The sequence below is a fragment of the Ursus americanus genome, chromosome 6 (assembly GCF_024610735.1).
Source record: "Ursus americanus isolate L20-20 chromosome 6, mUrsAme1.1.p, whole genome shotgun sequence".
Classification (NCBI taxonomy): domain Eukaryota; kingdom Metazoa; phylum Chordata; class Mammalia; order Carnivora; family Ursidae; genus Ursus; species Ursus americanus.
The window spans coordinates 56,268,793-56,290,373 of NC_142132.1; the positions used below are offsets into that span (position 1 = coordinate 56,268,793).

The window sequence follows — 21,581 nt, forward strand, 5'->3', positions numbered from 1 at the left end:
ATTTAAATGTAAGGGGAAAAATCAAGGAATTTATAAATCAGAATGGTCTTCTATTAGTTGAACATTACTGTATATTGTGTTTTAATGTAACTTCGTCTTTAACTCTGTGCTGTAAGATGGCTTTTATCTTGAGGCAACATGAAATGAGCATTATTGGCCTTGGAATCAGAACGGTTTTCAAATTCTGGTTTTATGAACTCTTAGCAGTCGTGTGACTTTGAGGAAATTACTTACTTTTCTGAGTTTTGGATTCCTCATCTCTAAAACATGGGTAATACCTAATATCTAGGAAAGTGAGGATTAATAACATAATTGAATGCAAAGCCCTTAAAACAGGCCAGCCCCTATAATGGACACTCAAATGATGTTAGTAAAAAACAATATTTAGAGGCGCCTGGGTGGCTCAGTCAGTTAAGTATCTGCCTTCGGCTCAGGTTGTGATCTGGGATTGAGCCCTGAATCGGGCTCTCTGCTCAGAGGGAAGTCTGCTTCTCTCTCTCTCTCCCTCTGCCCCCACCCCCTGCTCATTCTCTCTCTCTCTCTCTCAAATAAATAAAATCTTAAAAAAAAAAAAAAACCAACAATATTTAGGTAAAGGTTGATGTTAATGTTGAAAAACTTTTGAGAACTTTATGGTGGAAATAGGAAAGAAAATACTCATAAAAAGTAATCACAGCTCTCTGTAACCATTTTTTTCTTTTTTAAAGAAAAGAAGCCAGTTGAGGTATAAAGGGTGCCTGTTCTGATGCTTATGGTTATAAGAAATTATTATGATAACAAAACTTTCAAGTATTCAAAATAAAGAATTGCTTTAATGTTTTAATTTAATTAATGTTTAATTAATTTATTTAATGTTCTTTAATGTAGTGTTTATTACCTAGAACTTTGGAGTTCGATAGATGTGGTTCATATCCCAGTTCTGACACTTTCTGGTCACTTAACCTCTATCAGGCTCAGCTCACACGTCTACAAAACAGGAATAATAACACTAGCCATCTCATAGACTGAAGTGATGATTAAATGTGCTTGGCATTTAGTAAATGTTCAGTAAATGATAGTTGCTGCTGTTATGATTATGATTATGATTATGATTACTCAACAACTATAGTGACATACCATGATAAGAAATGGAAGTAGAGCTAGGGACGTGCTTGATCCTAGGACAAACTTTGAAGAGCAGCTGAGCTCCAGATTTATAGTTAATTCAGCACCATCTATACTCTATTGAAATACATGTAGTCTCATGAATGAACTGTGCTGCTTGCAGATCTTCGTATATATTTTCTTTGCTTCGGTAGCTCCCTGTCCCCACCTCCCTTCACTACCTTACTGGGCCAAGTTCTACATGGTCTTCAGTTCTTAGCTGAGACATCGCTGTGGGATTTCTTCTTTGTTCTGGGGTAGGTACTTCTGCAATGGGCTCCCAGAGCTCTCTGTCCTTATCTCCAAACACAGCAGTTGTTACAGTAAATTTGCCTATTTACTTTTCTGTCTACCTCACTTCGTTTTTGTACACCATCATCTCTGTGCACCCACAACACGTAGAAGGGGATCAATAAATATCTGTTGAATTCTTTTGTTCGTTAGAATTTCCTGCTAAGGGTGCCTGGGTGGCGTAGTCGTTAAGCGTCTGCCTTCGGCTCAGGGGAGTGATCCCAGCGTTATGGGATCGAGCCCCACATTAGGCTCCTCTGCTGTGAGCCTGGTTCTTCCTCTCCCACTCCCCCTGCTTGTGTTCCCTCTCTCGCTGGCTGTCTCTATCTCTGTCAAATAAATAAATAAATAAAATCTTTTTTTAAAAAAAGAATTTCCTGCTAAATCTATCGTTGTTTATCTTTTATTCTAATTGCAGGATAAAGTAAGACCGATAAATAGAAATCATATTTACAAAGAAAACTTATAGAAAAAAGAAAAATATAAACTGGTAAAAGTGATAATGACTTCAAGGTGACTTTCAAATGAAAATTTATTTATGGTGGATAAAATCACTGGAATTATGCTTTTCTTTCATACCAGAGTATCAAAGAACATCCGATTATAATCAGAAACCTGGGTTTGAATCACAGCTCCAACGCTAAATAACTGTTATCTTGAACAAGTCATTTAATGCATCTGAATCTCAATTATTCTCATCTTTCCAGTGGGATAATAACAATTCTATTTCAGGAGGTTCTCAGAGGAAAGTGCATATATAAATTGTTAAGCTGATAAATACTACCTATAATAGGAAATAAGAAAATGTATCATTTTCTCTTTCAAGCATTAATGTTCAAACTATCTGTTATAAAATTTATACTTTTAAAAAACCCCAATGCTATTATGGATAATGTAGCTCTCATTTATTCATCCAATAAATATCTATCGAGCATCTACTATGTGCCAGGCACCATTCTAGGCACTATGGATTCAGCAATGAACAAAAGACAAAGTCCCTATCCTCATGGAGTCAACATTCTAGTGGAGAAGACATAAGTGTTAAGAATAAAAATAAATAAGGGGCGCCTGGGTGGCACAGTCATTAAGCGTCTGCCTTCAGCTCAGGGCGTGATCCCAGAGTCCTGGGATTGAGCCCCACATCAGGCTCCTCTGCTGGGAGCCTGCTTCTTCCTCTCCCACTCCTCCTGCTTGTGATCCCTCTCTCACTGGCTCTCTCTCTGTCAAATAAATAAATAAATAATCTTTAAAAAAAAAAGAAGAAGAAAAATAAATAAGGCAAGGGAATAAAGAATGAAGGGAGAGAGAGGAAGGTATGCTCTTTCAGCTAAGAAGATCAAGCATAACTTCTAATGTAGTGGAGAAGTTAGCCGTGTGACCATCTTGGGGGGGGGCAAAGAACGTTCCTAACTGAGAAAGAAATAAGTGTTAAGTCGAAGGGAGGCGAATGTTTGCTGTGTTCGAGGCAAGCCCATTGTGCCAGGAGGTGAATGAAAAAGAAGAGTAGAAGAAAAAGAAGTCAGAAAAGTACAAAGTTAGATCATGTGAGGCCTTGCAGACCGCGGGAAGGCTTGGATCGATGAATGGTTCCAGTGGGAAATTGTGAGAAATGATCAGATTTGAGGTATTTTTTAAAATTAGAGGCAGTATGATTTGTTAGTGGATTGAAAGATAGGAGAGAAAGAGCAGAGTCAAGGGTGACTCCGATGTTTAGGGCCTAAGCAACTAGGTGAGCGGTGGAATCATTTCCTTGGATGAGCAGGTTTCAGGAAAGGAAATTAAGAATTCTCTTAGACATTTCATCTGAGATGTTCAGAGTGACACTGGACTTTGTTTCCTTTTTTCTGCTTCTTACAAAATTGAAACAGATTTAATGCCACTTTCAAAATAAGAATGAGTAATTGTCCTTGAAAATAGATCATGGTTAAGGTGAAATTGCCCTAGGTTGGACATGAAACAATGTGGCATCAATAATCAAGACAGACTTTAGTTAATCACATAAACTAATTCGGTGACATAGAGGACTTATTGAATGTCCTTTACTTTGCTAAATAGCTCTATTCCCCCCCCCCCCGGGATTTCTCCTGATGAGAGGATCTGCCCTGAGAACTTGCTGAAAATTAAGGGTCTGGTTCATAATAACTAACTTGATGTTGAGAACTTTGGGCATATTTCTCAACTCATGTTAACTGGGCACTACCTTTTTTTGTAGGCTCTCAGAAGACCTTGTTGGAAATATCATGTGGTATATATCCATCTTTGGGTTATAATATGAATACTTAAATTGGGCCATTGACCAGAGAATTGACAAAACCCAATATGAAGTAACTTGGACTCAAACATAAATACTCCAGTTTTCTGGCTATGCAGTATCATTAGATATCTAAATGAGAAAACAAATCTGGTTTTTAGATAAACACAAAAGAATAGCCTAATATTTAATAATTATTCATGTAGAGAGCTGGAATAGGACAAGATAAGACATCTTGAAGTAACTCAGCTCAAAACTGAGGATGAGGAGAACTCCCCTGTTAACTTCATAGTTTTGTTTGTGAAAGCACTTTAAAAATGTGCTTTAAAAATGCAAATTGAAGGTAATAATTTTATGCTGATGTGTAATTCTTTTACCTAGAATGTTCTTTAGGGGAAGAATCATCAACAAAATTAGGCTTTGCTTCCCTCTCTTTAATGCTAGTATTGACCCATTTGTCTTGCTTTCTCTGTCCTATGGTGTCCCACACAATAGAAGAACCTAATTCAGCTCTTTCGGAGAAAATTGCTGGACCAAGAAACAAATCCCATTACATAGGAACCAGTCCTGGAGAGTTGGGTACAGATCATCTTTTAAAAATTTGGCCGCAGGGATGCCTGGGTGGCTCAGTCAGTTAAGCATCTGCCTTTGGCTCGGGGCATGATTCCAGGACTCTGGGATCGAGCCCCACATCCGGCTCCTTGTTCAGCGGGGACCCTGCTTCTCCCTCTGCCTGCCCCTCCCCCTGCTTGTGCTCTCTCTCTCTCTCTGATAAATAAATTAAAATCTTCTTAAAAAAAATAAAAGTGCATTAATTAAAAAAAAGTTGGCTGCATGGAATGCCTGGGTGGCTCAGTCATTAAGCGTCTGCCTTCAGCTCAGGGCCTGATCCTAGGGTCCTAGAATCGAGCCCCGCATTGGGCTCCTCTGCTGGGAGCCTGCTTCTTCCTCTCCCACTCCCCCTGCTTGTGTTTCCTCTCTCACTGGCTATCTCTCTCTCTCTCTCTGTCAAATAAATAAATAAATCTTAAAAAAATAAAAAGTTGGCTGCAGATGGGATGCACTTAGAAGTAAATCCTTCTTCATTGTTATAGTTTGCATCCCATTAGTGTTACAGGAATAACCCCATCTTAGTTTTATTTCTAGTCTATTTTTGGTGTGAATGACATTAGTAATTTAATAAGTTAGTATATGTCGCATTATCAGAATAAGGACATGAAATATATGGAAATATGTCAGTAGCAATATGGAAATAGTGTAAGGCCTAGTCTCTTAATTCCTCTTTCAGAGGAAAAACAGCAGATAAAACCAAATAGATACAAATGTATACGTTAGAAGAGAATGCTGAACTAGCAGAGCGAATACATCAGAGAAACAGTGGGCATCTGTTTGATTCGGGACACTCCATAAAGGGTAGGGGTTAAAGAAAGGAAAGGGTTTATAGATAATAGGCCAAAGGTAAGCAAGCCATTATCTTACTATTATTTTAATTGAATTGGTAAAGGTGGGAAGGTAGGAAAGAAAGTAAAGATTTAGTATGAGTGGAAGAAAGGAGATTGGCTTCTATGAAACATACTTCTGCACGTTTTCGAATACAGAACAGGATAAACATATAGGAAAGCAAAGGATACTGAAGCCAGAGCCCAAAGTTAGTATTTAACCTTGACAGCAAAGAGATTGTATAAATGTAAATGCTGCAACGTGTGGAAAGGCTGACGAAAGGCAAACAAGAAGACTTCAGGCATCTAGGATGTAAAAAGGGTTTGGGGGTAGTCACAAAAAATGAGGTTTTATATCACTCTCAAGATCTCACCAGAGCAGTGAGCTTAGCTCTTAAACAGGAAATCAAAAATGAGAAAACAGTGTCGATCTCATTAACTCAAAGATTCATTTTAAATAAGAAAAATAAGAAAAAAATAGAACACTTTCATCCCTCTTCAGCCTGTCAATTTTCTTTAGGTGATGAAGGATTTGAAAAAGATAACCTCCCAGATTGCATTGACATAACATGCTGGCTAGATTGGGAGAGGAGGATGTGCCCCAAAGAGGCTCCAGATCTGGGGATCCAGTTTTAGTTCCAGCGCTTGGTTGGGCAGGCTGTGCTGGGCCGCTCCCAGAGGGTATAGTGCGTTGTGACTTCAAGTGGAGGTCTATGCAACACGCAGCCTGTGCAGAGCTTGTCAAGGTGACTCTGGTTAAACATGAACTCTACAAACTCTGATGACTGCAAGTAAACAGTCATACAAACCTTTGTGCCCACCAAAACTGTATTTGCTGAATATATGTTCTAAATTTTTAAACAGACTATTCCACCTATACTTGGGTTGTTCCCTTTAAGCGAAAGTGCAATGCCCCAGCAGTTTTAAAAGCTCTTTGTCAAGTAGGAAGCATCATAGAAATTTAAGAAAACATCCCCCATGGTTCTTGACTCTTCTATAACTCCTAAGAGAGGGAAAAAGTTAAGATAATTCTTTCATTTTTTGGCCTTGTTATAGGTAATGACACCAGGTGACAAGCAATGCCTTTGTCAAATCTCAATGTCAATGAAGGAAACTACTGTAATTATTCTGGGGTTAACAGTATCATTCGTCTTGTATTTTCAGGTTAGCAAGGTGAGTTCATTACTCCTATTACATATAAGGAATTAACTGTTGAAAAACTTAGCTGTCACCTGAGTTCATTAAAGCCCTTTCATGATGAAATGTGATTTATCAGCTGTCCTGTTTCTTCAAAAGTAAATTTGAATAAACCATCTCTATGAATTCCAAAACCCAGCCTGGATTAAAAACTCATTCAATTGTTGGTGTCCATGAATTGTGGTTCTGACTCCATTCCACTGAATGGACTAAGCCCACTGTAATAGAAATATGTAATAGAGCTTGTATTCTAAATTACAGATCTATAGAACTGGGCCTTGAACACATTAGTATGAGTTCCAATATTGTTAGCCATATTCTATAAGTGGGGATAGAGACAAACTTCCAGAATTTGGATAGTGTCCAACTGTTTGTTTCATAGTCCATTATTACAAGATTCTGTAATGGCTATAATTTTGTCTACTGACAAAATAAGTATAATGTGCATATGCTTCAGATTTCCTGGAATGGCCTTGATTTTAAATATTTTCTTTTCTGTCAAATCATGTGTCAGACAGTATATCTTAATTTTTGTTTAAAATTAAACATGTTTATTATAAAATATGTTTATTATAGCTTTAAGTATAGACTTTCTCAATTTCCTAGGAAAGGATTATGGATTTTACGTGCACTTAAGAGTTCTTATTAAGGAGAGACTGAGACAAATTCTTTATTGAGAGTTTGTAGAATTCATTTTATCATTATCAATGTGAAAGTAATTGAACCACAATTTTTTTGAGAAAGAAAACTGGATGGGTATTTTGTTTCTTTCAAACTGATTGATTCTAGTATCTTTAACAAGTATGAGTAAAAAAATCTGTTGATAAAATAGAAAATTTCTTAGCACCATTGCTTTAATGTTCATTTTTGGGGAATGGAAATAGATTAATCTGTGTTCTCTTTTTCTTTGCTTATACGGTTTTTAAAATATAATTCAAGATGTGCATCTAATTACTGCTAATAGTGCAATGTACCAGGCCAAACACTTGCCACTGACTGTCAAGTGTCTTTCTGATGCAGTTGAAGAGAGAGAGAGAGAGGGAGAAGGGGAGAGAGAGGGAGAGAGAGAGAAAGGAGAAAGAAAGAGCAATGTCCTTTGAGCAAGACTTTTTGCAGCTGTTGTGTACATTAATCCAGGGAGCAGATCTCCCAACACTAAATATAGCAAGCATATCCTTTTACATGATAAAAAAATTTTAAATGAAAGTCTTTAACTATGGAGTCATATTATTTTAGATTTGATTTCCTTTAAAAAGGAAATAGGCATCACACACATATTCTCTATATAAACACCATTATTTTAATAAGCGAATGTGTAGAAATACCAATGATGTATGTAACATGTCACAACTTCCTCTGTTGAGGTATTTTTCCTTAGGACCCAAGGAAGCTGTGATCTCTGTAAGTCTCATCAATCCCTTCCAAAATCTTTATATGTAGAAAACGTTATTTTTCGCAAAATTTTGTGTCCCATCATACATAATTAGGAAGCTATCCTAGGTTTCACTCTAAACAACAGTAACTGAGTCTCTGAAATATCCCTTTTCCCATTGTCAGTGCCCTGTTATCAAAACACACTTGAGAACTTAAATCTGGATATTACCTTTCTTTTTTTAGTTGACCCAGATGAGGATGTCCAACCCAGGCAATCCACTGTGATGATAATTATCCAAGGAACTTTTAGATGAAAGCACAGGAGAAAAAGAAAATTCTTCACGCCCTTGGAAATCGAGAGTAGCCGTCCATAGAGAGTGAGGAGTTAACCTTAGTTTCAGTGAAGATGGCCGTAAGCAGCTGGACAACCTGTCACCACCGGAGCCAGGGCATTTGTCAGCTCACAGGTCCCAAGTTATTTTGAGCTGTATAAACCATGTGCCTGTGAAACATTCCACCTGATTGGACAGGAGCAAACTGAGCAAAGGGATTCCATAGCAGGACAGCACCTATGGGCGGTGGGGGTCAATCAGTTTTTCTACCTACAGAATTTCACTTCTAGCTAGAGGCCCAGGTTGTTTATTGATTTATGTTTGGAATTAATACTAAATTCATGACACCATCTTCCATCTGTCAAAGAAAATGGCATTATTTTTGAAAGGCATCAAAATTCTTAATTTTTAGGAATTTTAATTTTAATAGAAAATTTATTGTCATTTAAGCACTGATACATTTTAGGAAATTTGGCTGGGAAAAGCCATATGAAGCTGAGGCTTAACATTTTAAAGTGGAGTTTTGGAACTGTTCAAAGGCTAAGCAAAAGCAGAGAAGATAACTAACATGAAAAGCTGTTAATTAGAGATCACAAAAACAAACCAAAAACAAAAACAAAAACAAAAAAAACATGGAGAGGAAAAAAACCATTAGCCTGAGAGTGAACCCAGTAACAAATTAGTTTGAACAAACTTCATCAGAAAAAAAAACCAATCAGATACTGTTTAAAAGTCAAAATGACTATATAACATGATAGGTTACAACTCCTATTCTTGTATTAGTTTCTGGAATAACATTTTTGTGTATTATTTGAAAAAGTCTATGCCAGATGTCTTCTTTCACAAGCATTACTAATCAATCAAAAAGAATGCTTAACCAAACCAGCATCTGCTCAAATACCTTCTTTGTCAAAGTATAGGTTCTTTCATATTAATTTCATACATTTTCAGAATAAAAATTTGGGGAAAAGGAAGTTAACCCCATTGCTTGGTACAGATTAAGGGTGCTGTAATGTCATTAATCTTGGCAGAAACCTGCGTTTTGAAAATTCAGGTAAATGTCATTGGTTATTTTTTAGAAGGATCATTCTTATATTTGGATAGCATGAAATACATTGGCTTATATCTAGCTTCTTAATTAAATCACTCAACAGTTTGTAGGAATTCTTCTCATTCATTCATTCAATAAATATTTACCAAATGCCTACTATGTACCAGATACTGGGTATAAAGCAGGGCACAAAACATACCAAAATTCTTAACCTTATGGAATTTACTAAGAGATCTTTTTACCCTTTTTAGGCATCTTGAGACTCCCTATTGTAAACTGAATAGATACAAAATTACTTCGTTTATTGTGATCACATTAGAGGTTTCACTACTCCCTTCTTACGGAGCTTTGTATTTACACAGGCACAGTGAAAAAAAATTGAGGAAAACTTTTAAATAATCCAGGTTAAAAGAACTCTTACTGAAGAGGGGAAAAGGTACAAAAAGAACTGAATTATGTGGCTAGGTTGTTTTTATTACCACAGGAGTCCAGATCTTTAATGACGGATTCTTTCCCTCTCTTATCTAATCCTGTGCTGATACTAACCTCAAGACTACTTAATTGTGTTTATACATTTTCTATTTATGTGGATGATCCAACAATTTCTTTTTACTTAAAGATAAGATCTTGGGGTGTCTGGGTGACTCAGTTAAGCATCTATCTGACTCTTGATTTCGGCTCAGGTCATGATCTTGGGGTTGTGGAATCTAGCCCCGCATCGGGATTGGTGCTCAGCAGGAAGTCAGCTTAAGATTCTCTCTCTCCCTCTCCCCCTTGCCCCAATCCTCCCTCTAAAATAAATAAATAAATAAATAAATAAATAAATAAATCTTAAAATAAAAGGGAGAAAAAAGCCTTTCTCCCCTTTTCTAAATCAATCAATCAATCAATCAATAAAAGATCCCCCCCCACACTATCCCACTTAGATCTTGAGACCTAAACAATATAACTGCTGCTAGTTCTTCATTAGGGATATGGGAAAGTGGAACTTCTATTTCAGGTAAAAATAGATGTGCTACGATTTGATTTTCCAAAGGGAAACGCATACACATGCTGCAAGTGAACACATTGCTACTTCCATACAAACTATGCCGTGGTAGGACAGCGTACAAAATTTTTTGAACACTGAAAAAGAGCTGGATGTAAATATTTAAAATAAATAATATTCAGCAATTGCGGACACCTTGCTTACAATGCATCAAACTTGTATTCTAAATTCTGGGTTTTTTTAAATCAGTTTTTTCTCCCAAGTCACGCAGCCTCTATCCTGGATATCATTGTAGTACTTATATAAACACTGTACCACACATCTACTAGTTCAGATTTTAACAGAGTTTATTGATACAAAGAATAATTTTTTGAACTTTAAAAAATATTCCAACATAGTTAAGAGGAAATTTCAGAAGTGACAAGTAAACACAAGGTTACATGTCTTAAGCCTTCCCCATAAAGTTGAGTGGCCCAACCAACACATGTGTTTATTGTGGTTTGAACATGATCCTGTGCTTGCCTTCAGCTGTGTTCTTAATTCAGTCACTCAGCTACAGAAACAATTTACTCACGTCGTGATCCACAGGAATACCAAGGAACCTGGAAGGTCTGTGACAGAGGAAGTCTTCGCTTGGAGGACAGCGTGCAAGAATTCTGTGCTAGTAGATTCATGCAAAAGTTTGTATTTCCTATTTTCCCATGTTTTTGTAGATTTTAATTCTTTAAAAGAAATTGCTCACATATGCCAAAGATTCAATAAGTCTTGCTTAAAATTCATAAGTTTATATTGACTTACCCCCCTCTAGTATCCAACGAGAAGAACAAAAACTCTTCCAAATCTTATTTTTGAAGAACAGAGACATGTACGTATTTCCTGCCCTTTGTTAATGAGAAAAATACTCACACCAAAGGAAAGTTCTTGTCCGTCCAAAATGATATATGTATGGTGGATTATAGAGGGTCTTATCCAAACCCCATGATACAATGTAATTGAGAAATACAAGTAAATCCCTACCAAACTTCTTTTTCATCTGAACGGTATTGAAAATGCTTACCTAAAACTAAAACCAAAAACATTAAAAAAGCTCTAAGTCCAAAACCCAGTTAGTTTCAAAAGCTATAAACATTTTTAAAAACTATAAACAGAACACCTATTTTAAAACATTATCCTGAGAAGAAAATTTGTGGTTACCTGTAGGAGAAGCAGTATTCCTATATCAATCAACCAGGATCATCCAAAGCCCAAATCTCACTGCCTGACTTGTGTCAGCCACAGAAGTATCATGAAGGAAACGTGATACTCCCCCCCCCCAGAGTAATGAAGGGTATTTACAGGGTTCCGTGGCAGATCCAGGGACAGTCATTTAGAACAGATTGCTCTTACAGATCAACTTTAATAACTCAGTCTGCACGATGTTCTTAGCCTGGAGGGATGGTGGGGGCGGATAATGACTAAGATGACTAGGGAAGAGACTTTTCTTGATCTTTCCTTAGATAAAAAGGATCATAAGTTTGGAATTTTAAAGAATAAAGTATAAGAATGGGCAAAATGTCTATACACAGGGTGCATATGACAAGTGTAAATACCTTCATTTGATACAAAACTAAAAATATGGTTAATACATAATATGGGAAAACGATTATTATAATACTTAATATGTGCTCCTCCAATTTTAGGGTAATTAGATTAAAGCTTTACTATGTGGTTTCCATGAAGACACAATAGGACTTTCTTCCTTTTTAAAAAATCTCTGATTTATTTATTTTGCACGTGCAAGTGAGCGAGAGAGAGAGAGAGAGAGAGAGAGAAAGGGAGAGCATGCACAAGCGGGGATGAGGGGCAGAGGGAGAAGCAGACTCCCTGCTGAGCAGGGAGCCCGATGCAGGACTCGATCCCAGGACCCTGGGATCATGACCTGAGCCGAAGGCAGACATTTAACCAACTGAGCCACCCAGGCACCCGACACAATAGGACTTTCTTTACTTGTGCTTTTGATATCAATGTTTACACTTTTTAGAAAGTATTATTTCCAATAAGAAAATCTGCTTCCCCCAATTTTTAAAAAGAGCATCTCTATTTAACACTTTACTGAAGAAATTCACAACAATTAGTATCAAGTATGTAATCCCCAGGTGTACAATTGATTCCCTCCTCTCACTGCATTAATATGATTATATTAACCCACATATAAATAGATCATCTCAGTAGAAATAAGTTAACATTCCTCACTTGTGTGCGAGGCACTATGCTAACCTCTTTATGGACATCGTGTTTTACTTCATGTATTCCTTCAACAGTCTATGAAGGACGTACTGTTAGAATTAACAGATGAGAACCTGAGGCTTAGAGGTTAAAAATTTGCCCAAGGCCACACAAGGGAGTGACTGAGCTGGGATTAAACATAAGGCTAACTCTAAGTCTGTGCTCATAACCACTGCAAATATTTAAATGTTCACATTCCTAAGGTATTTGCGAAAAAAATTTAAGGGTTAAAAATGAACAAAAAACATACTCTCTTTTAGTGAGGTATTTTAGAGGAATGCTATATAGAATTTTAAGTTTATAATTTTTCTGACTGAATCCAGCTCTGAGGTTTTTTGGATGACTAAACTAATAAACAAAAAGAAGAGAAAATACAGAAAATACAGGGAAAAGGCAAATGTTTTCAGATACACTATCTGCAAAATTTTAGCTGAGAATGTGAATTGGTATGTAGAATGAAGCACTGGGTAGTAATGCTGAAAGGTAGGGCACTGGAAGATAGTCTGAACGCTTTGACAAACCTATTTTTTTGTTGCTATTTATGATAGTCACTATGCTGAGACAATTTAAGACCTTCGCTCTTTTTAAAGTAAGTTTAAATGCTCTGGTGTTACTTCTCAGCACATCAATATGGGTCAATAAATATTTTACAAGTTAGGGATAGGAAAACAACAGTTGCAATATTCTCTCTTAATAACGTTAGCACTGAATATCTTAAATACCAGTATGCCAGGCTCTGGGTGATTCCACTCAGATTCTATTTTTGGGTAGCACCGACATCTCAGAAAGCCAAAAACAAAGTTCAGTGTTCTTATCCATGACCCAAATAATCGCATTAACACTAATGATGTGAAGGAAAGGAAATGGGAATTAACATTTCTTCCGAATGTACTCTAAGCCAGGAGTAGCCTAAGTTATCTCTTACTTAGTACTCAGAGCAACTCTACAAGGTATTGTTACTTGCAAGTTACAAAGAGGAAACTAAGTCTTAAAGAAGTTTAGTTTTCCCAAAGTTACCCAACCAGTGAGCTGCACAGCTGGGTGAATTCAAATCTAGGCACTTTAGTTTAAAACAAATCATCTTTTAAAGACAAATACCATATGATTTCACTCACATGTGGGAATTAAAGAAATAAAATGGATGAACACGGGGAAGGGGAAAAAAAGAGAGGGAGGCAAACAGTGAGACTCTATTTTTTTTAAAGATTTATTTATTTATTTTAGAGAGAGAGAAAGAGTGCACATGAGCGGGGGCAGGGGTGGGGTAGAAGCATGGGGAGGGGGAGAGAGAATCTGGGAGAGACAATCTCAAGCAGACCTCCACTGAGCAGGGAGCCTGACACAGAGCTCGAACTCATGACCCTGACGTTATGACCTGAGCTGCAATCAAGAGTCAGATGCTTAACTGACTGAGCTACCCAAGCACCCCAAGAGACTCTTACCTACAGAGAACAAACTAAGTGTTGATGGAGGGAGGTGGGAGGGGGATGAGCTAAATGGGTGATGGGTAGTAAGGAGGGCACTTGTGACGTCCACTGAGTGTTATATGTAAGTGATGAATCACTAAATTCTACTCCTGAAACTAATATTACACTATCTATTAACTAACTAGAATATAAATAAAAATTTGAAGAAAAAAATAAAATAAATTCTCTTTTTATTGGCCCCCACTGCCTTCTCATGAAGAGTAATCACACAGGTTAGTTCAAAAATCAGAAATCATCCAAAGGAGGAAATTCACCATTATTTTTATATGTATCGATGGGCAAAGGGTTATTAAAGCTATGACTTTGAGTTGGGGAATTTGACGTTTCTTTAACAGAAGCAAGAAGAGAACAGGAAAATAGCATCTGACTACATCTAGGCTACTTTCTCAACAAAGATTCCGTAAAATTGGTTGATTGAAATAGCAAGGGCCAGTACACATTTCTGAGAAGTTATCATCTTATTACATGAAATCTGTCATGAAATTAGCAAATGATGAATGGAAGCAACGTGTTGGCAAGTAGGGGAAGAGTACAGAGGAAGAGCTCCGTATAAACCGCTAAAAACTCAGAAGGAACTTGTATTTTACATCCCTAACCAAGTTTATATTTTTATCTGCATATGAATCTATCCATTCGGTGTTTCTTGCTTTAGTAAACTTCCTGTCAAATAAAGGCAGCATACTTTAATGTAGGAAGACCTGGAAAATCTTTTTTTCGGTTTTGCCTTTTTATTCATTCTGCTCAACACCCAATTGCTCTTCATTCCAAACTGAGAATGGACTGTTAAAACCTAGTCTGTTAATATCTTAGACATACTTTCCTTTTATTTCTGGCTTAGACAATAAGTTTTAATTCAAAATGTGGGTGACACTGTCAATAAAAAGGATAAGTAAACATACAACGTCACGGAGAAATTAAACACAAAAATTTACCACTCTGTAAACTGAGCTGGGGATAAATCTATTTGTAGAAGTCCATTTGCCTCACAATTTTGTGCAAATTTCAATCAAAAAGGAGTATAAACAGAAATGTGATCATTTTAATCCTATAAAATACCTACCCCTTTTCTACACAAATCCTGTCTCCAAAAAGTTTCATCAATATTTCCTTGCCTTTTCTTTTCCTCCCTGCTTTTGTTCACTGTTTCTTCAAATTATTATATAATTAAGTGGTCGCAACATTTCTCATATTGCTAAATTAAACTAATTTTTTCATTTATGTGTTTATGCTTTATCTATTTAACTGGGCCAACTCCTCGAGAATTAGAGCCATAAAAAAAATTTCCCTATAGGCCAAAGAGTTTTAATCTCATGGCATGGCACAAAGTAAGCACTTAATAAATATTTGTCCATAGCATGCCATAAGATGATGCATTAATTGTTGAGTTGTCCTAAATCACTCACTCAATTCTACAAGTATTTACTGAACATTTATTGTGTTCCAGGAAAGATTAAACGACCTAAACTCTCAGCAGCATTAACTGATTTGTCATTGGTGGTTATGATATTAATTTCACACAGAAATACTATCCAGAATCAATTCTATATGTTGGCTAATTGCATTTAAATTTAAAAAAAAAGAATCAATTCAATTGAGGAAGGGAGCTAAAAATGATTAGATGCTCATTGCGCACCAGTCATCAAGTAAGGAACTACGTGCTTTGGCCCAGTGGATGCTCACAATTCCTGAGTTAGTTGATATGGGGTACCCTTGCTTTCGGAAAAGGCTTGGAGTTTGCCCAGCCTTGCCTAAGAGCTTTTCCGTAGGTGCTCCATAGAGACACTTTCATACCTTTGCATCCTCTTGAACTGGCTTACTACTACTTTTGCTACCCCTTCCCCCTTTTAACCTTTGCATAACCTTTGCTTTATATCAGGTCCTTGCTTTCCGTTCGCTCCATAAAATCAAACTCTTTTTTGCTAGCATAGACTGCTTCTTTGAGTTTGGGTTTTTAGCTGCTGCCCATGACTGAGGGACAGTTCTGTCCACTCTCATGCCCTCGCCTTTGGGATTCCAGCTCAAATCGCAGACTGATCTCCCTATTTTCACAGAAATAAACAGTACACTTGAAATACACATAATATTTTCTAATTTAGATTAAGATTTCATCTATTTGTAACTGACTTCAAATTGGACTTCTTGAAAGGCAGATAAGCCAGAACAAATTATTTAGCTCTCTGAGTGATCCTAGTTGACCCAGCCCAGTGTCCACATCAATCAAGCTTTGTTGTTCATGTTTAATACATAATTTATTTTAATATAACAACCCAGGAAGTATAGGTCATTATCGCCATTTTATGGAGGATGAAACTGAAAAAATTATATGGTACTGTGGTTTTGCAAATTCAGGGATCTGAAAAAGTCTCAGGAAGTACACCTTGAGATTGCCCAAGCTATACTATATTATTATTCCATTTTTATAGAGGAGGAAACTAAAGATCAGAGAAAAAACTTGCACAAGGCCACTCAGAGCTGTGATTCACACCCAGGTCTACATGACGCCAAAGCCCAAGCTCTTCTTGATTATATCACACTACATTCCAGAGGAATCCACGCTGTTAGTAATGCCTTTAGGAATCAATTTGGAGAAAAAACTCAGCAGATGTAGAGCAATGAGAAGGAGACCTCCAGTGATTTGGGGATTATGTTGATTTAGTGACTTGCTCCAAAGTCCTTCCAAGTCGTTAGAAATTTGGATGATTCACTATCTCTGACCAGCACAGAAGCAACTTACGGGAATTGAAGCAACAATAAATAATGGACAATTCCCTCCGTGCATCTCTATCTGCAAATTACTAGACGTAGGGAAATTAGGCATGAGAGACCATATGGTTACTATATTTTAAGCAGACATTTACTTAGCAATTCATCTTTTTGAAGTCATTTACAATCACGTACGGGGTATTAGGCTTTAATAACAACAACAACAACAACAAAAACAAAACAACAGTACTGTGCTTGAAGTCTTTATTATGATTATTTTGTACAGAGGAAGCACTAGAATGCCCATACTGCATGTAGATATATATTAGCAGTAAAACCCTGATTGCCAAGTTTACATTATTAATTTAGTTCTGTAACAGCTATTTTGGCGGATACCCCAAGCTTTATCTGTCAGCAAAATTGGAAGAATAAGTATGTGCCAAAAGAGACAACATGCTCTGAGTAACTGACTTTAGATGGCAACTAAAAGAAACATAAAAAATGATTATAGTTATTTCTACCTGGTAGTTATAGCAAATAGTATTTTACTAAGTCTTAAGAAAATTAGTTGTGAGAACCAATGAATGTATTTTGTTCATTAAAACGATCTAATTGTTTATGAGTTTTATTTTAATGGTCATTCATTTCAATGTACTAAAACTTTTCTCCTTAACTACTGGGAAATCTCATAGAATAGAGACCCAGATTTAAAAAAAAAAATCTTATCTGTCTTCTTATTTTGTATGAATAGTAAGTGGGAGGTTTGGGTGATTATTTACTATGTGTGCATTGGGATGGAGTGGTTGGCAGAATTTTATTTTATTATCTCTTCTCTATTAATTTAGAAAGATAAGGTGAGAGAATGTTTCCAAGTTCAGGTAATGTTTAGCTCAAACAGTGAAAAAACAGATAGGCAGAATAGCCATTGTAAAATCAAGATCTTTACCTTAAACTCAGAATAATGACACACATGAACCAAATTTAAGAAAGATTCATCACCTCTTTCAGAAACAAATAATAATAACTAGTACAGAATGATGAACAATTTTAAAGTTGAGACATTAATATATGTTGTTTGGTTTAAATACAAAATTTTAAAAAATATATCAGTGGTATAGTAATATGGTAAAAAAAAAAGTCAAATAAGTTCTATAATTAGGCAGGGAATAATTGTATGGAGAACCAACTCCACCACTTACTATGTGAGAAGCCTTAGGCAAGTTATTTAATCCCAGTTTCCTCATCTCTAAAAAATGGGGAAAATAATAGTATCTATCATAGGATTGTTGTGAGAATTAAGGGAGTTAATACTCTTAGAATAATGCCTGGCTTCTAGCAAGTGGCCCATAAATGTTAGCCGTCATTATTACTATTTTTATTATAAAAAGATATATTTTAAGTATTTATCTGTTAATCTAGCTTTGTGAAGTCCCAGGCAGTAAAGAAGACACAGTTGCGCTAAGCTGTAAACTCTAAGGAAAGGCCAAAGGCTGAATGGCCACCGAGACTGATGACTCAGACACAGCAGCAGCCCAGGTTTCCAGACTGATTCAGTCCTTGGCTTCTCTCCTGACGCTGACAACAAGAATGCCAATTAGTGCCAAGAGTGATGAGTTTTTGTAACATGGGGTCTGTTCATTAGAGATTCAAATCAGATCACTTACATCTCGTATAGAACACCAATAGTGATCAACTGAGTTCAGATTCAAACCAATGACATAGAGGTAACATGCTTCATATCTAGTTACCATGCTCCTGAACCGTCTGCTTCTGAATTCTAAATTCTCAACTCACCCACTGCCAACGGGCTAAACATAGCTAAAGGATTTAAATTATAATTTGATCTGACAACCCAGGTATCAAACGAGACTTCTTTAGCCAAATAAGTAGAGTGGTGACAAATATCAGAGCAGTATATCCACTCTATGGTATGTGCTTTATGACAAGAAAATAGTAATTGAGGGTACTGGTGAGTATCTTATTTCTCATCTGACCTAAAAAAGGATGTCAGCACAAGATTGGTATTCAACTTAGGTTAACAAAAGAATTGTTAAGGTTAAGTGACTTTGGCAGGAGAAAGCTAGGGAAGTGAGGAATATCTTAATCTTTCCATGATTCTGAATTATCTAATAGACTAATGTTGAATGCATAGAAAGACCATGCAGAATAAGATAAAGCAGAATTAGAGCTATTGAGTAAATGCTGGAATGGAAATGATGACGAACTGAGGCAGATGTCAAATATAAAGAAAAGTGATGTTTTAAATCTTATTATTTAAATGCTCTTACGCATTAACACTGTATTTGAAAATTATTTTATTGTTTTTTGTTAGTTATTTCTCATCAGAGTCCTGTCAGCAAATGTTTTAATACTCATGTTTTACATATGAGGACACTGACATACAGAAAGAATAATTACCTTAGTTACACAGCAACCCAATACTAGAAAAAAAGATCTGAGTGCTGAGTTATTATTGGCCTAGATCACTATTATTTTATTTATCTTCAAGTTTTGGTGAACTGTGTCCACATACATAGGAGTGAGGAATTATTAAAAGTATCAGTATCTTGGGGCACCTGGGTGGCGCAGTCAGTTAAGCATCTGACTCTTGGTTTCAGCTGAGGTCCTCATCTCAGGGTCGTGAGATCGAGCCCCACGTCAGGCTCTGTGCTTGGCGCAGGGTCTGCTTGAGATTCTTTCTCCCTCTTCCTCTCCCCTTCCCACTCGTTCTCTGTCTCTCTCAAATAAATAAATAATGTGAAAAAATTATCAGTATCTTTTACCCATTTCTGAATCAAATTCATACAAAAGAAATGAAATGTCTTAGCATAATTCTGTTCTATTTTGATATTGTGAGTAAGGGTACTAATCAAAAATCTATTTTGAAATCTCATCTCTCGGTAACATATTCTTCTTTTAAAAATTTATTTATTTAAAAAATGCATTTATTTTTAATTGTGGTAAAATGTATATAAGATAAAATTTACCATTTTAACCATTTTTTAGCGTATAGCTTTGCGGTGTTAAGTACGTTTATGTCGCTCGATCATCGCCAAATTCCATCTTCAGAACTTTTTTCATCTTGCAAAACTGAAACTCTGGACTCATTAAACAATAACTCCCCATTTCCCTTTACACCCAGCCCCTGGAAACCATTTTAGTTTCTGTTCCTATTAATTTGACCACTTATAGTTCCAGGTAACCTATTATTAACATTCAAAAAATTTTTTGTGTTTTTAAAGAAAGCTTAGGGGGAAATTCCTTAAATTGTTCGTTTCTGATGAGTCTCTGAAATGTAAGGGCTCTCCTTTGAGGGTCTACATTAGGCTAGTTCTAGGTTCTCTGAGTTTGTAGAGCTGTGAAATGGCTCATACTTCAGAATGGAGACAGAGGCCTCCAGTCGGTGACGTGATTTATGGTTGGATCTTCTACATTGCCAGTGCCCAGGACACTTCTGCAAATGATGGCAAGAAAGAGTTATTGGCATACCTTTCATGTCTCACCTCCTTTCATGTCTTACATCTTTACACAGTTTCTAGTCACTTATTTTTTTGTTTTCTTTGAACGTGCTAAAGAACAAGCCCCAGAAAGATTATCTTAGGGCAGCAAAATTTACATATCACAAGGGAAATTTTGAGATAATGTACTGCTGGCTATATTTTTACAGCATGGTTTTGTCAAGAGTTCTAAGCCATTTTATAATACTTGAAAGCAAATACGGTGAACTACAGCAAGGCTGAAAGTAGTTTCCTAATTCTTTTAAGTACAAGGACATACTAAAAAATGTTGTGGATCTCTTGGGGCACCAGGGTGGCTCAGTCGATTAAGCATCTGCCATCTGCTCGGGTCATGATCTCAGGGTCCTGGGATGGAGGACCTGCTGGGGCTCACTGCTCAGTGGGGAGTCTGCTTGTGCCCCTGCCCCATCCTTCTCCCTTCCCTTCCCCCTCCTCGTCCTTCCCCCTCACTCCCTCTTCCTCATCACTCCCCCTTTCCCCTCCCTCCCCTGCTCCTACTCTCTCTCTCTCTCTCAAACAAATAAATAAATAAATAATCTTAAAAAATGTTGTGGATCTCTTAAATGATGATATATTTTTAATCCATTGATTCAAAAATTTTAAGGACAAAAAGCAACCATTAATTTAATACTTATTTCCAGCAAATTTATGTTTTATTACTTGTAATACTATCTAGAAAATAATGTTTATTCTGTTTTCAGACAAGGCTTGATGTACACATGGATTTGTGGACCCTTTACAATTGTTTCATGACTGTCCAGGGGTCTTACTCACAAGTTGGAAATCACTGACCTAAAAAACAAAGCAGGTTCTAGTTCCAGTTCTCTCTCTAGCAATATGACCTTGAGCAAATCATTCTATATGACTCAGTTAACTTATCTTTTCAGTTACTGAAAAATGAGGAAAACGTTTTGTTTATGTCAAGAGATCGTGAATATAAATATATAAAGTATTTAAAATCTATATGTGATATAGAAACAAAAAATCTTTAGAAGTGATATATAAATATGATAGAATTTTATATTGGGGCACCTGGGTGGCTCAGTTGGTTAAGTGGATGACTTGGTTTCAGCTCAGGTCGTGATCTCCAGGTTGTGAGATCGAGCCTGTGTGGGGCTCCACGTTCAGCACGGTTAAGCTGTCTTTCTCCCTCCCCCTCTGCTCCTCTTCCCTCTCTCATACTCAAATAAATAAGTAAAGTCTTAAAAAAAAGGGGGGGAGCTGAAGAAGAATTTTATATTATAGGAAACACACGGAGGCATCAGCATAGCACCTCTAACACTCTGAAAATTCAAATAGAAAATCAACATACAATGACTAATGTATGTAAACTTAGGTGCCTTAAGAAAAGAACAATCGTTCCAATATATTTATAAGGATGTTTATAAAGAACTGTTTGTAATAGCAAAAAATAAAAAACAGCATACATTTTTTTAACATGGAAAAATAATTATGATATATTAAATTAAAAAAAACCAGTCTCTAAAACAGTGTTTATAATATGCCTCTGTTTTATTTTTTATTTTTATTTATTTTTATTTA

The 21,581-nt window shown here is 36.4% G+C and overlaps 1 protein-coding gene across 5 annotated transcripts in view; it reads right to left on the bottom strand.

Moving 5' to 3' along the window:
• The window catches only part of MYPN (myopalladin), a 107,893-nt gene that overhangs the window by 83,112 nt on the left and 3,200 nt on the right, over positions 1–21,581 (bottom strand). For 2 of the 5 annotated variants that reach the window (XR_006777068.2, XM_045783327.2), the window contains exon 1: positions 7,925–8,251. The exons of 1 other annotated variant lie outside the window; for it this stretch is intronic. The gene's annotated coding sequence lies outside the window, so the exon portion shown is untranslated. Of the gene's footprint in view, positions 1–877; positions 967–7,924; positions 8,254–11,260; positions 11,352–21,581 lie in introns of those variants that run through there. 2 more of the 5 variants (XM_045783328.2, XM_045783330.2) reach the window with 2 other exon arrangements.